We start from the raw sequence: 12,059 nt of genomic DNA, 5'->3' as shown, positions 1-12,059 counted from the left end.
TCCTGCTATGGCAGATGGTGAAATTTGAATTCAATAAAAAGGAAATGTGGAATTAAGAGTCTAATGACGACCATGTTTGTCTATCAATTGTTGGAAAAACCCATCTGGTTCACTTTTTTTATTATTAGATTCCCTACAGTATGGAAACAGGAGGAAACTGCCATCCTTACCTGGTCTGAGCTACATGTGACTCCAGACCTGCAGCAATGCGGTTGACTCTTAACTGTCCTCTGGGCAATTAGGGATGGGGAATAAATGGTGTCTAGTCAGCGACGTCCTCATCCTGTGAATGAATAACAAAAATAAATGAGTTCAGGCCTAACCTAGTCAAAGACCATCCATGGTGTGAGCTGAGTGAACCTTGTCTGACCTGCCTCCAATACCAGTAGATCTCTCCTTCCATAAGGTGCCCAGAGCTATTTACAGTTTTGCAGTGGTTTGGGACTGTCTCTTTAATTTACTGCCTAAAATTTTCCCAACAACAAGCCTAGATGTCCCTAAAGGACATTAATGAGCCAGATGAGATTTTCTGACAATCGACAATGGATTTATAGTCATAATGGACTCTAGTTCCATATTTTTACTGATTAACATTCTAAATTCTGGTGTGATGGAATTCAAACCCCGGTTCGCAGAACACTACCTGGGCCTCTGGATTAATAGTCCCAGTGATTAAAACCACCAGGCTGTCAGCTCTGACTTGCACAAACAGTGGTGAGGTCATCAGTGCTGACTGTGTTGAGACTGTTAGGTCTGTCAGTCTGACATGATGATCTGATGGAAAACCAGAGTTTTATTTGAGTTTGTTGGCCGGGTCTCCTCAGGAGCTGCAGCTACCACTGTATTATTGTCCCCCTGCAGCTTCAGAAATGCAGAGGTGGGTCTGCCATTGAAGAGCTTCCTCTGGTACTGGACCTGGAGAGAACAAGCCTCAGTTCCTTGTTGTTCTACCAGTTGCTATCTTCTAGTGAGCTCATTCCCTAACACCGTGCTCTTCAGGGTCTGAGTGATGGTACTCTTTTCAACTGTTCCCAGTATGTGGTGCTGGGATAGGAATTGGGAGGAGTTTTCTGCCACTAATTTCCCTCTTTCTATACCAGGTAGGATCTGTTTAATGATCAGTAGGTGTCAGATCACTGGTGAGTCTAAACTAAAGAGGCAGTTGCCTGATGTAAGAAGTCAGTTTATTTTGTGATGGGTCCAGTTTATGTTACTGGTCAGACATCATTACGAGTGACTTTCAGGAGCTGAATTGAGTTCATCTACTCATTTCAGGAGCCTGTATAGATCTCCACACACCCTCTTACTCAAAAACTATGAGACATTATCATATCGGCTGGAGCAAGTGTAACCTCAAAGCTAATCTCTTTCAGAACCATGAAGTGAGTGGGGGAAATCTGGAGGTGTATATATAGGTAAGGTAACAGTAGAGCCTGAGCTCAGTTTGTAAGGGAAGACCCTGGGGGAAGGGGGGTGCCGTCCGGTGGTTGGGGATAGCTAGCTCAGGTCTGGCTGGAGCCTCCGGGGTTTAGTCAGCTGGTAGTCAGGCTATCAGGGGAAGTAGGAGGATATCAATGTAATAGTTACCCAGGAGTCAGACTAGGATCTTTCTGTCTAACTTCCACATCCAGCTAAGTAAGCTGGAACTTTCCAAAGTCTCCAACTCTACTAGAGACCAAGACTGTTCTTGAAAACAGCAGGGCAATTGTCTGTCTAAGATTCAAACTTCCAAGACAATTCCAACAGAGTCGATGCATTCAGAGTGTGTGTAGCATTCCAACATACATCTTGTGTGTCTGTCCTCCAATGATCTGGAGTCTGGCAGATCTGAGCTGTATATTTAACTCCAAAATAGAATGGGGTTGGAGGTCTAAACAATAGCTAGTTAGCATTTCTACCTGGATTCAAGACCCACATGATTGCCATTACCATGGAGCTGAGCTTTGAGAGTGGATAGCAAGTATTGGATAACAGGGATATAAGATATCAGTGAACCTCACAAACACAAGACAGTCTGCAAGAATATCGGAGAGGGAGCTCAAGAAAATCGAGGCAATCTGCAGAGACCCTATCGACCGCAACATTTAATAAGGGGAGGAGCTTCTGTTCAAGTTGAAGAGTCAGTTCATGAAGATCTAAAGGAGGTTGGAAGATTCACATAGCTTAGGCTAGGGTCAAAGAATTGTCAGTGTAACCACAGTGAAAGCCAATTCTGAGATTCAACATCACCAGGCTTGCAAAGGAAAAGGGAAGCAGATGATTGGGTGCACAGAACAGCTTTGGACTGATTCGGGGAGAACGAAGTGACCAATTAAGAAACAGTGCATATTATTACAAATAATGGAATTTTGGTCATCTTGGAAGTCAAACGGGGGAAAAGCTTTCTGCAATTGAGAACATAAATTGCCTTCAAAAAAAAATGTTGCTGGAAAAGAGATTTGTTGTTGAACTTGCAGATGCAAGACTGTCAAATTTCAAAGGGAACAACAATTTATACCATAAAGGGTGCTCAATGGTTGGTAAGCTGAGTCTGATTGGTTGAAGTGTTATTATGTAGCGTTATTCCTTGGTACGTTCCCCATGGCTGTACCATAATCAATCATGACTTGAAACTGTGCTGTGTGATTTTGTTTTAATTTGAATATCATTTTTTAAAAATGTTTCAGTGTTGCGGGAAATGTAACACGACCTTGAAAAATATTCACTGGCTGCACAGGGCTTTGGGGGAGTCCCACTGATATTTAGAAACACAAGCTCTTTCTTTGTGAATGAATTAATGTCCACATGAAGATCGGGAACATAGGAATGTTGCAGGTTTGTGCTAAATATCTCTCCAATAGTATCACACCACGAGTAATACACAACTGGACCCCAATCAATTGGTCACACTCTCAATATCTGAGTTAGTGCTTACCATTTTATCTGTCTGCCTGTTTTGGATGGTGCCAGGCTATACAAAACTAAAGGAAAAAGGAGATTGTTTGGTGACTGTGTGCAGTATTGATGTATGGATGTAAATGTGTGGGAAGCAGTTCAGAGTAGGTTTACCAGACTGATGCCTGGAATGGGCACGGAGTTTAATGAGGAATGGTTGGACAAGCTGGGATTATAGCTGATGAACTTTAGAATTGTAAGAAACAACTTGAGTGATCCTGAGGGCTTTTAAGGAGGAGATTTGGAGGCGATATTTCTCTTTGTGGGCCAATCCAAAATGACGGGTCGCTGTTTCAAGTTCAGGGGTCACCTGTTTAAAACAGAAATGAGGTGGATTTTTTTTTTCTCTGAGCCTTTGGAACACATTTCGTGAAAAGGTGGTGGCAGCAGAGTTCTTGAATATTTTTAAGGCAGGGGTAAATAGATTCATAGAATCCCTACAGTGTGGAAACAGGCCCTTTGGCTCCACACTGACCCTCTGAAGAGTATCCCACCCAGACCCATTCCTCTACATTTACTCTTGACTAATGCACCTAACCGACACGTCCCTGAACACTATGGATAATTTAGAATGGCCAATTCACCTGACCTGCGCATCTTTGGACTGTGGGAGGAAACCAGAGCAACTGGAGGAAACCCACGCAGACACAGGGAGAATGTGCAAACTCCACACTTACAGTCACTCGAGGCTGGAATCCATCCTGGGTCCCTGATGCTGTGAGGCAGCAGTGCTAACCACTGAGCCACTGTGCCACCTGGTTCAGCAAGAGGATGAAAGGTTATCTGAATAGGTGGGAATGTGGATACAGGGTTACAATCAGCCAAGACCTTATTGAATGGGAGAGCAGGGTTCAAGGAACTGAATGGCTGACGTCCTGCTCCATTGTTTTGTGTTTCTGCAACTCCAGGTTTCCAGTAAGTATTGTATCTCCCCAGGCATGTATTTGTACTCTGGGGTTTTCAAGATATTGGAACTAGATCGATTAAAAAAGTTGATTCTAATTTGGTTCTCTGGATAAAAACCAAGGAATGGTTGCATTACAGAAGAAGGCCATTCAGACCGTTGAGACTGTACATGCTCTGAAAGGGGAATCCAAGTTGCTCCACTGCCTCCACCTTTCCCCATAGCCCTGATTTGTTATTTTCTTTTTAGATACCTAGCCCACTTCCTTTGGAAAGCCATGCTCAAACCTGGATCCATCGCACTCTTGGGGAGTGCATTCCCAAACTGAACCACTCATTCTGTAAAGAAACATTTCTGCTATGAGCTTGTGATGGAATGTCTGGACCATTACATCTGGGGAAAGTTATCCCGTGATTTAAATTATAAAGCCAGGGATGGAATGAATGTCACCTGTTTCTGCATCCTGAATAAAATTAACACTTGTTTTACAATTCATACACTCACAGTTCCTGTCCTGAGGTGCTCACAGAATGACTTCAGAACTGTGCTCTCTGGTGACCTTTTGCCATCTTAGAGCTCATTACCTTCCAGCTTGCTTGATGTCCCAAATGCCATTTTGGGGACCCCTGGGCTATAGCTTTCTTCTTGATATGTGAGCTACCCTTTCCATCTATCTGTACCGTCAGGAACATTGTGAGAACGTACCTTTTACTGAAGTGGGGATGTAACTCAGCTGTTACAAGCTCTCTTACAGTAAGTGGAGAAGAGTTTATTGGAGCTCCACAGAGTTAGGTGATAGTCACTGTTGAGATAAGAAACAGAGATGGCATCTTGGCTGGAACATTGTGTGCGATTCTAGAATCCACATTATCGTAGGGATGTGATAGCACTGAAGAGAGTGCAGAGGAGATTTACCTGGACATTGCCTGAGCTGGAGAGTTTTAGTTAGGAAAAGAGATTGGACAGACTATGGTTGTCTTTGTTAGAACAGAAGCGATTGAGAGGAGGTATGATTGAGAGGTATAAGGTTGTGAGGGACATTGATAGGGCAGGCTGGAAGAAACCTTTCCCCTTGATGGAGGGATCAGTGACCAGGGGACATTGATTTAAGGAAGGGGAAGAAGATTTAGAGAACATGTGAGGAGAATGTTTTTCAGCCGGGGGTGATGGGAATCTCGAACTCACTGCCTGTAAGGGTGTTCGAGGAAGAAACCCTCATGACATTTAAGAAATCTTCAGCTGTTCACTTGCGATGCCAAAGCATCCAAGGGTTTGGCCCAGGTGCTGGAAAATGGGATTAGAATAGTTAGGTGGTTGTTTCTGGCACAGACATGATGAGCAGAAGGTCCTTTTCTGAGTGATGAGCCTGCACTGTGGTGATCAAAGGTGTCAGCTCAAAGCCAATTCTCTCAGCTACTCTCTGTGAGAGCAAGTATTACATTCCAAAGACGTTTCTCCTTAATTTATGAGTGATTATTTTATATTGGTGATCTCTGCCTCTGGCAACACACGTATGCACGCACAAGCATGTACCTGCTTCAATGTTAAAGACACTCTCACTTAGGTAAGCTGATGGTTCTGCTTTCAAACATGTGACTTTTCCGTCATTAATTGATACTGGCTCTGCCCCATCATATTGTGATTTTTCTAAGTCTCCCTCCAAACAGATTGTAGTGTTTTTCCATCCTGTTGATGTTTCTATGACTAGTTAGGCTGACTCAGACTGTGGTTCCCTGAGCTTTCTCTCCCTCCCTCACCTTCAGGAGGAGGTTATATTTGCCCATTTCTAATCCTCTGGGCCGGTTTGTGAACGTGGGGAATGTTGGAGGATTCGAACTGATATATCCTCTTTCCCCTTCCATTCCTCTTTTAGACTCCAGGGTGTCAGCCATCAGGGTTTTGAGGAGTGGTCTCCATTTAAGCCATAAGACCATAAGATATAGGAGCAGAATTCAACATTTGGCCCATCAAGTTTGCTCCACCAATCGATTATGGCTGATGTGCTTCTCCAACCCATTCTTCTGCCTTCTCCCCATTACCCTTGATCCTTCACTCATCAAGAACCTATTAAATACACTCTTCAATACACTCAATGCATTAGCCTTCCACAGCCTTCTGCAGCAGTGGGCTCCACAGACTCATCACACTCTCTGGCTGAAGGAAGACCCCTTCATCGCTTCACTCTGAGGCTGTGCCCCGTGTCCTAATCTCTCCTAAGCATCTTCTCCACCTCCACTCTATCCAGGCCTGTCAGTATTCTGTAAGTTTCAATCACATACCCCCTCATCCTATACATCTCTATGACTCTAAGTACAGACCCAGAGTCTTCAACTGCTCCTCATATGACAAGCCCTTCATCCCCAGATCATTCTTGTAAGTCTCCTCTGGGCCCACTGCTCACTATCTTCTTCAGAACTCTGAGGTTTAGTCCATCCAGTCTGGGTGATTTATCCACCTTCAGCTTCCCCAGCACCTTCACCTTAGTGCACTCACCTCTGCCCCCGACGCTGTTGAAGTTATGGTATGGTGCTGGTATCTTCCACCGTGAAGGCTGATGCAAGGTACCTATTCAGATCCTCCGCCCGTGCTTTGTTCCCCTCTACTACGTCTCTAGCCTCATTTTCCAGTGAACCAACGTACTCTGCCTCTCTCTCTTACTTCTCACTAACCTTCACCAGATTGTATTTCTTTTGTTTTTATGCTGCTGTCTCATCATATTCTTAGTATGTACAATTAGATTAGATTCTTTACAGTGTGGAAACAGGCCCTGCAGCCCAACAAGTCCACACCGACCCTCCGAAGAATAACCCATCTTGATTCATTTCCCTATGTTTACCCCTGACTAACGCACCTAACACTACGGGCAATTTAACGTGGCCAATTCACCTGACCTGCACATCTTTGGATTGTGGGAGGAAACCAGAGTACCCGGAGGAAAGCCATGCAGTTAAGAGGAGAACATGCAAACTCCACATAGACAATCACCTGAGGCTGGAATCGAACCTGGGTCCCTGGTGCTGTGAGGCAGCAGTGCTAACCACTGGGCCCCCATGCCGCCCCCTTCTTCTTTCTTGGGATGAATTTCTTTAGTACCTCCAAAATTACCCCTAGTAATTCCTGCCATTGCTGCTCCACCATCTCCTCTGCTAGGATCTCCTTTCCAATCAACTCTGACCAGCTCCTCCCTCACGTCTTTGTTGTTACCTTTACTCAATTTTAGTCCCGTTACGTCTGATCACTGTTTCTCCCTCTTAAATGCGGGGTGAATTCTGTTCAATTATGGTCACCTGAAGGTCCCTAATCAAGTCTGCCTCATCAGACATCACCAAATCCAGAATGACCTGTTCCCTGGTGGGCTCGGCCACAAGCTGCTCCAAAAATACCATCTTATAGACATTCCACAAATACCTTTGCTTGGGATCCTCTACCAACCGGATTTTCCCAGTTCATATGCATATTGAAGTCCCACCTAATTAAGTAATAGTGCCTTTCTTACACGTCTTTTCCAGCTCCTGCTTTATTTTCTTCTCCACATTTTGACTGCTGTTATTAGGCCTGTATACAACTCCCATCAGGGTGTTTTTCCCTTTATGAATTCTCAAATCTACCCGTTCAGATTTGACACTTTCTGACACTGTATCACTTCTTGCTAATGATTTACTAACAAGGCAACCCCCCCCCCCCCCCCCCCCCCCACCTCTGGCCACCTGCCTGTCCTTTTGATAGGATGTGTATCCTTGGATATTTAGTTCCCAGTCCAGATGTCTCTACAGCCACGTCTGTGACACCCATAACATTGAATCTGCTAATTTCAATCTGTGCTTCAAGCTCATATGCATTGTTTCGTATATTGCGTGCATTAAGGACAGCACCTTCAGTCCTGTGTTGACTGCCCTCCTTCTCATAGTTGTCCCCTTGTCTGTTGTGCCTGACATTAGATTCCTTACCCTTTCCGTACTCTATGTCCAATTACTTGTTCTGGAAACTTTAATAACCTTTTCTGACCCCTCCCTACTTTCACCTCATTTGGAATCCTTGTGACCACCCTACTTAGCGTTTCTGCCCAGATCCTGGTCCCAATTCTGTTCAGATTGGAACCCGTCCCAACAGTACAATTCTGACCTGTCCCAATAATGATGCACACGGCTCAGTTAATAACCCAGAGATTTCAACCTTTGAGGTTCCTGTTTTTTACTGTTGTTCCTAATTCCTGATAATCCCCAAACACAACTTCTTGCCTATGTTATTGGTCCCAAAATGGACCACCACAATTGCCCTCTCCAGTATCTTAAACTGGTGCAAGATGTCCCTTACCTTGGCACCAGGCAGGTCATACACCATGTAGGACATGCAATTCTTTCCACATGATGGGCTATTAGATAGCTGATTACTTACAGTGTGGAAACAGGCCCTTTGGCCCAACAAGTCCACACCGCTCCGCTGAAGCGCGACCCACCCTACATCTACCCCTTACCTAACACTACGGGCAATTTAGCATGGCCAATTCACCTGACCTGCACATCTTTGGACTGTGGGAGGAAACCGAAGCACCCGGAGGAAACCCACGCAGACACGGGGAGAATGTGCAAACTCCACACAGTCTGAGGTGGGAATTGAACCCGGGTCTCTGACGCTGTGAGGCAGCAGTGCTAACCACTATGCCACCGTGCTGCCCATACCCATAATTCTTCCAGTTGCTTTCTCCAGTATTATTTCTCTGTGAGTATTAAATTTTTGTTTTTTGTTTAATTGTGAGGACAGATACATTGGGTGGAATCTTATAATCTAAACACCTTACTAATGACTCATCTAATTAATATTCAGCTCCCAACCTTGCCAAACACAACTGAACAAGCTCAAAGTTAAAAATCACACAATATCAGGTTATAGTCCAACAAGTTTAATTGGAAGCACACTAGCTTTCGGAGCATCGCTCCTTCATTAGACGGACGCTCCAAAAGCTAGTGCTTCCACTTAAACCTGTTGGACTATAACCTGATATTGTGTGATTTTTAACTTTGTACACCCCAGTCCAACACCAGCATCTCCGAATCATGAACAAGCTCATGGTTGAGTATTCTCAACCTGGAAACCAGAGCCAGGTATCTGGTGAATTCAACTCACTGCTTGCTCTGAAGGAAATCCATGTTGGACACTGGGAACCAATATCCCCGGGTTCACAGCCACTTGGATCCCATATCCATAATCATTAACATTTGGCATGTGCCAGCCTCGAAGGACCCTCCATGATACATCTCCAGTTCACTTCCAGGGACACTTCAGCAAGGTCATTGTGAGCTCAGGGACATGTCTGCAGCTCATGGTCTCGACCAGACGATATCTCCCAGGCTCTTTGCTCACTGCCACAGTACACACTCACTCTGAGTTTGACTACATGCTGACTGCCTTGCATTGCCTTGTTGCACTTTGACCCCTAGGCCAGCTATATCAGGCTTATGCTACTTCTGTCTTGCCTTGCAGTTTGGTGCAGACACAAAGAAAGAAAACCAGTCAGCAGGCCTCAGACAAGCCGGGGACTTAACCTTTGGTCAGGGCATCTGGTACAGTAAGTCATGGGCAGCCTCCAGTACCAGTGCAGGGACGAAGGGGCTGAGGAGCTGAATGTTGGGCAGCATACCACCTGCCTTGGCCCTTCTTGCCCTGTTGGGGACTGGAGTGAAAGAGAGTCAGGGATTGAGGGAGATGGAAGTGGGGGACACAGCGATTCCAGTTGGTGCACTCGGAGAAGTGTCCTGAGTGAATGGGCAGCACACAGGGCAGGCAGGGTTAGTGCTGCCCAGGGTCAGGGGCAGTAAGTGAGGAAGGTATTGCTGGCAGTAGTGGGAGGGTAGAACATGAGTGTTGTTGGGAGGTGGATGCAGTCACAGAGAGAGAGAGAGAGAGAGAGATGAGTGATGGTGAGGTATCAGAGAGAAGATGGTGGCACTGACCCTGGCAGAGTGGAGAAGCTCATTGACCTCCTTCCTACGTTATGGGGCATGCCTCCAGGCCGCAGAGCCGGGTAGCTCCTTCGGAACTGGTGGACATGGCCTTGTGTCACGGCCTCTCCTGCTGGTCCTGGTGGAAAAGGGGGTCTCCCGTCTGCCCCACCCCGGCCAGCAGGAACGGTGCAGAGGCAGCTCCAGACTAATCAAGACTGTCTGGGTGCACAGCGAGTTGAAATTGAGCGTGAGAAATGTTACAGGGGCAGAGTTGGTCAGTATTTATTTGATAAGGAATAGTGAAAAATCTCATCAGGCCTCATGGGAAATCTCTCTAGAAAAATTAAGATCACGTCATTTAGCAAAAGAAATCCCAGAAACTTCATCCCACAATGTCTCTGCCATTTCCTGATTCCCTATTATAACCTCTCCTGTTCATTATTCTCCCATTCATACTTACCCCGTCTCTTCACCACAGCCATTACCAGGTCTTTTACATTTTCCTGTTGACTTCCACCTTGCCTCAGTTTTAAAATTCCCATCTTGGTTTCTGAAACCCTCACATGTGAGCTCTTACCTCATTCATTCGCTTACCTGCCCCAGACCCTCTATATTGTCCACGTTCTGTATCCCCTTATTTGCAAGTATGAAGTTTTCCAGCTCTCTTCAGTTCTGAAGAAGAATCAGACTCTACTCAGGGACAGGAGTAGGCCATTCGGCCCCTTGAACCTACTCTGACATTCTATAATATGTCGGGCCCATATTCCTTGACCCCCTTGCTTCATAAAAAGATTCAAATCTATCTCCGATTTAAATTTAAGAATTGAATTGGCATCCCCGCCACTTGAAGAAGAGAGTTTTAAAGCTCCACCTACTGTTTGTGTAGAGGTGTGTTTTCTAACATCTCTCCTGAATGGCCTGTTAGACTCTGCCCTTGGTTCTAGAGTCTTCAACCAGTGGAAATAGTTTATCTACCCTGTCTTTCCCTAATAATATCCTGAAGACCTTGATCAGATCACCCCTTAACCTTCTGGATGCGAGAGAATAAAGCCCTAATTTCTCTGATCTATCCTTATAACTTAACCCCTGAAGCAAACCTGTGTTTAAAACATTTAAAGATTGAAAGATCAAAATGTTAATTGTTTCTGTCTGAGATCTGCTGAGTTTCTCCAACATTTGCAATATTTTGCATTCATTAAAACTTTTATTTTCCTACTTGTGCAAAACATTTATATAATCTCTTCCATAGTTCTTGCTAGTTTGCTCTTGTGTTCTAATTTCTCCCACTTTATCACTTCTTTTAGAATTTTTGGATGAATATTAAAATTCCCCCAATACTTGAGTAACCACTCCTTCCTTCAACACTTGACGCAAGCTCAACAGGTTCTTGGCCTTTCTTTCATCGTTGCTGTGTCAAATTTGTGACCTGACCACATTGCAACAGCACCTTCAGCACCCCCACAACAAGAAATTACCTTTATGTAGCACCTTCACATCGCAATTCATCCGGAGAACCACGCAAGACATTGGGGCTGGTGACCACTCTTGGTTTAAGAGGGTGTCTTTAGGGAGTACTTGAAGGGAAGTATCCTGGAAAGGCTGAGGCAGATGAAGGCATATGTAGGCCCGATTCCAGGCTGTCGGGGATTGCAGCAATATGTGAGGGGTTCACAAACCAAGATGAGAATTTCAAAACTGAGGCGAGGCAGGAAGCAGCATTTGGGAACACCAAGTCTAGAGAGAGGAAATGTTTGGGTGAGATCTTCAGCTGTCAGTGAGTGCATACCTGTACATGAGAATAATGTTATGGAATTGGGAGCAAACTACGACATTGATGGGCTCAGAAACTGAATTTGAGATTAAATCATACACTAAAATTGGGAAGAGGTGAGAATCTGGTTCAGTCTCCTTTTGTGGCCGGGGAGAGAGACAGAGTTGTTGGTGAGGAAATGGGGTTTGGAGTCAGGCCTGAGTGGCTTCGGTATGCCCAACGTTTGGCTCAGAGAGATTTCGCACGTACATTGTGAAACTCTACCACCTCCTGCAGGCCAGTTGGAGGGTGGATGACAGGTACCAGCCTTGTCAGTGACAGCCAGACAACTGAATGATTGTTTTACAAAAACATAAAGGTTTTCTTTGGGGACTCAAATCAGGCTAATGCAATATAGTCAGCCAAGGTTTGACAGTTCAGGTGCCTTTGCTGTTTTGTAGTTTGTTTGATTCTTTTCCCTTGGAGATACGACTCGATAAAGTAATTTTGGTGTTTTTCTGGTGAGCGA

The 12,059-nt window shown here is 45.0% G+C and overlaps 1 protein-coding gene across 4 annotated transcripts in view; it reads left to right on the top strand.

Moving 5' to 3' along the window:
* Positions 1–12,059, top strand: part of paplna (papilin a, proteoglycan-like sulfated glycoprotein) — a 130,726-nt gene that overhangs the window by 25,868 nt on the left and 92,799 nt on the right. The gene's annotated exons all lie outside the window — the stretch shown is intronic.

Source organism: Chiloscyllium punctatum, chromosome 4 (genome assembly GCF_047496795.1).
Source record: "Chiloscyllium punctatum isolate Juve2018m chromosome 4, sChiPun1.3, whole genome shotgun sequence".
Lineage (NCBI taxonomy): Eukaryota > Metazoa > Chordata > Chondrichthyes > Orectolobiformes > Hemiscylliidae > Chiloscyllium > Chiloscyllium punctatum.
Note: the sequence above shows the minus strand (reverse complement) of the source record. Positions and strands in the feature narration are given on the sequence as shown.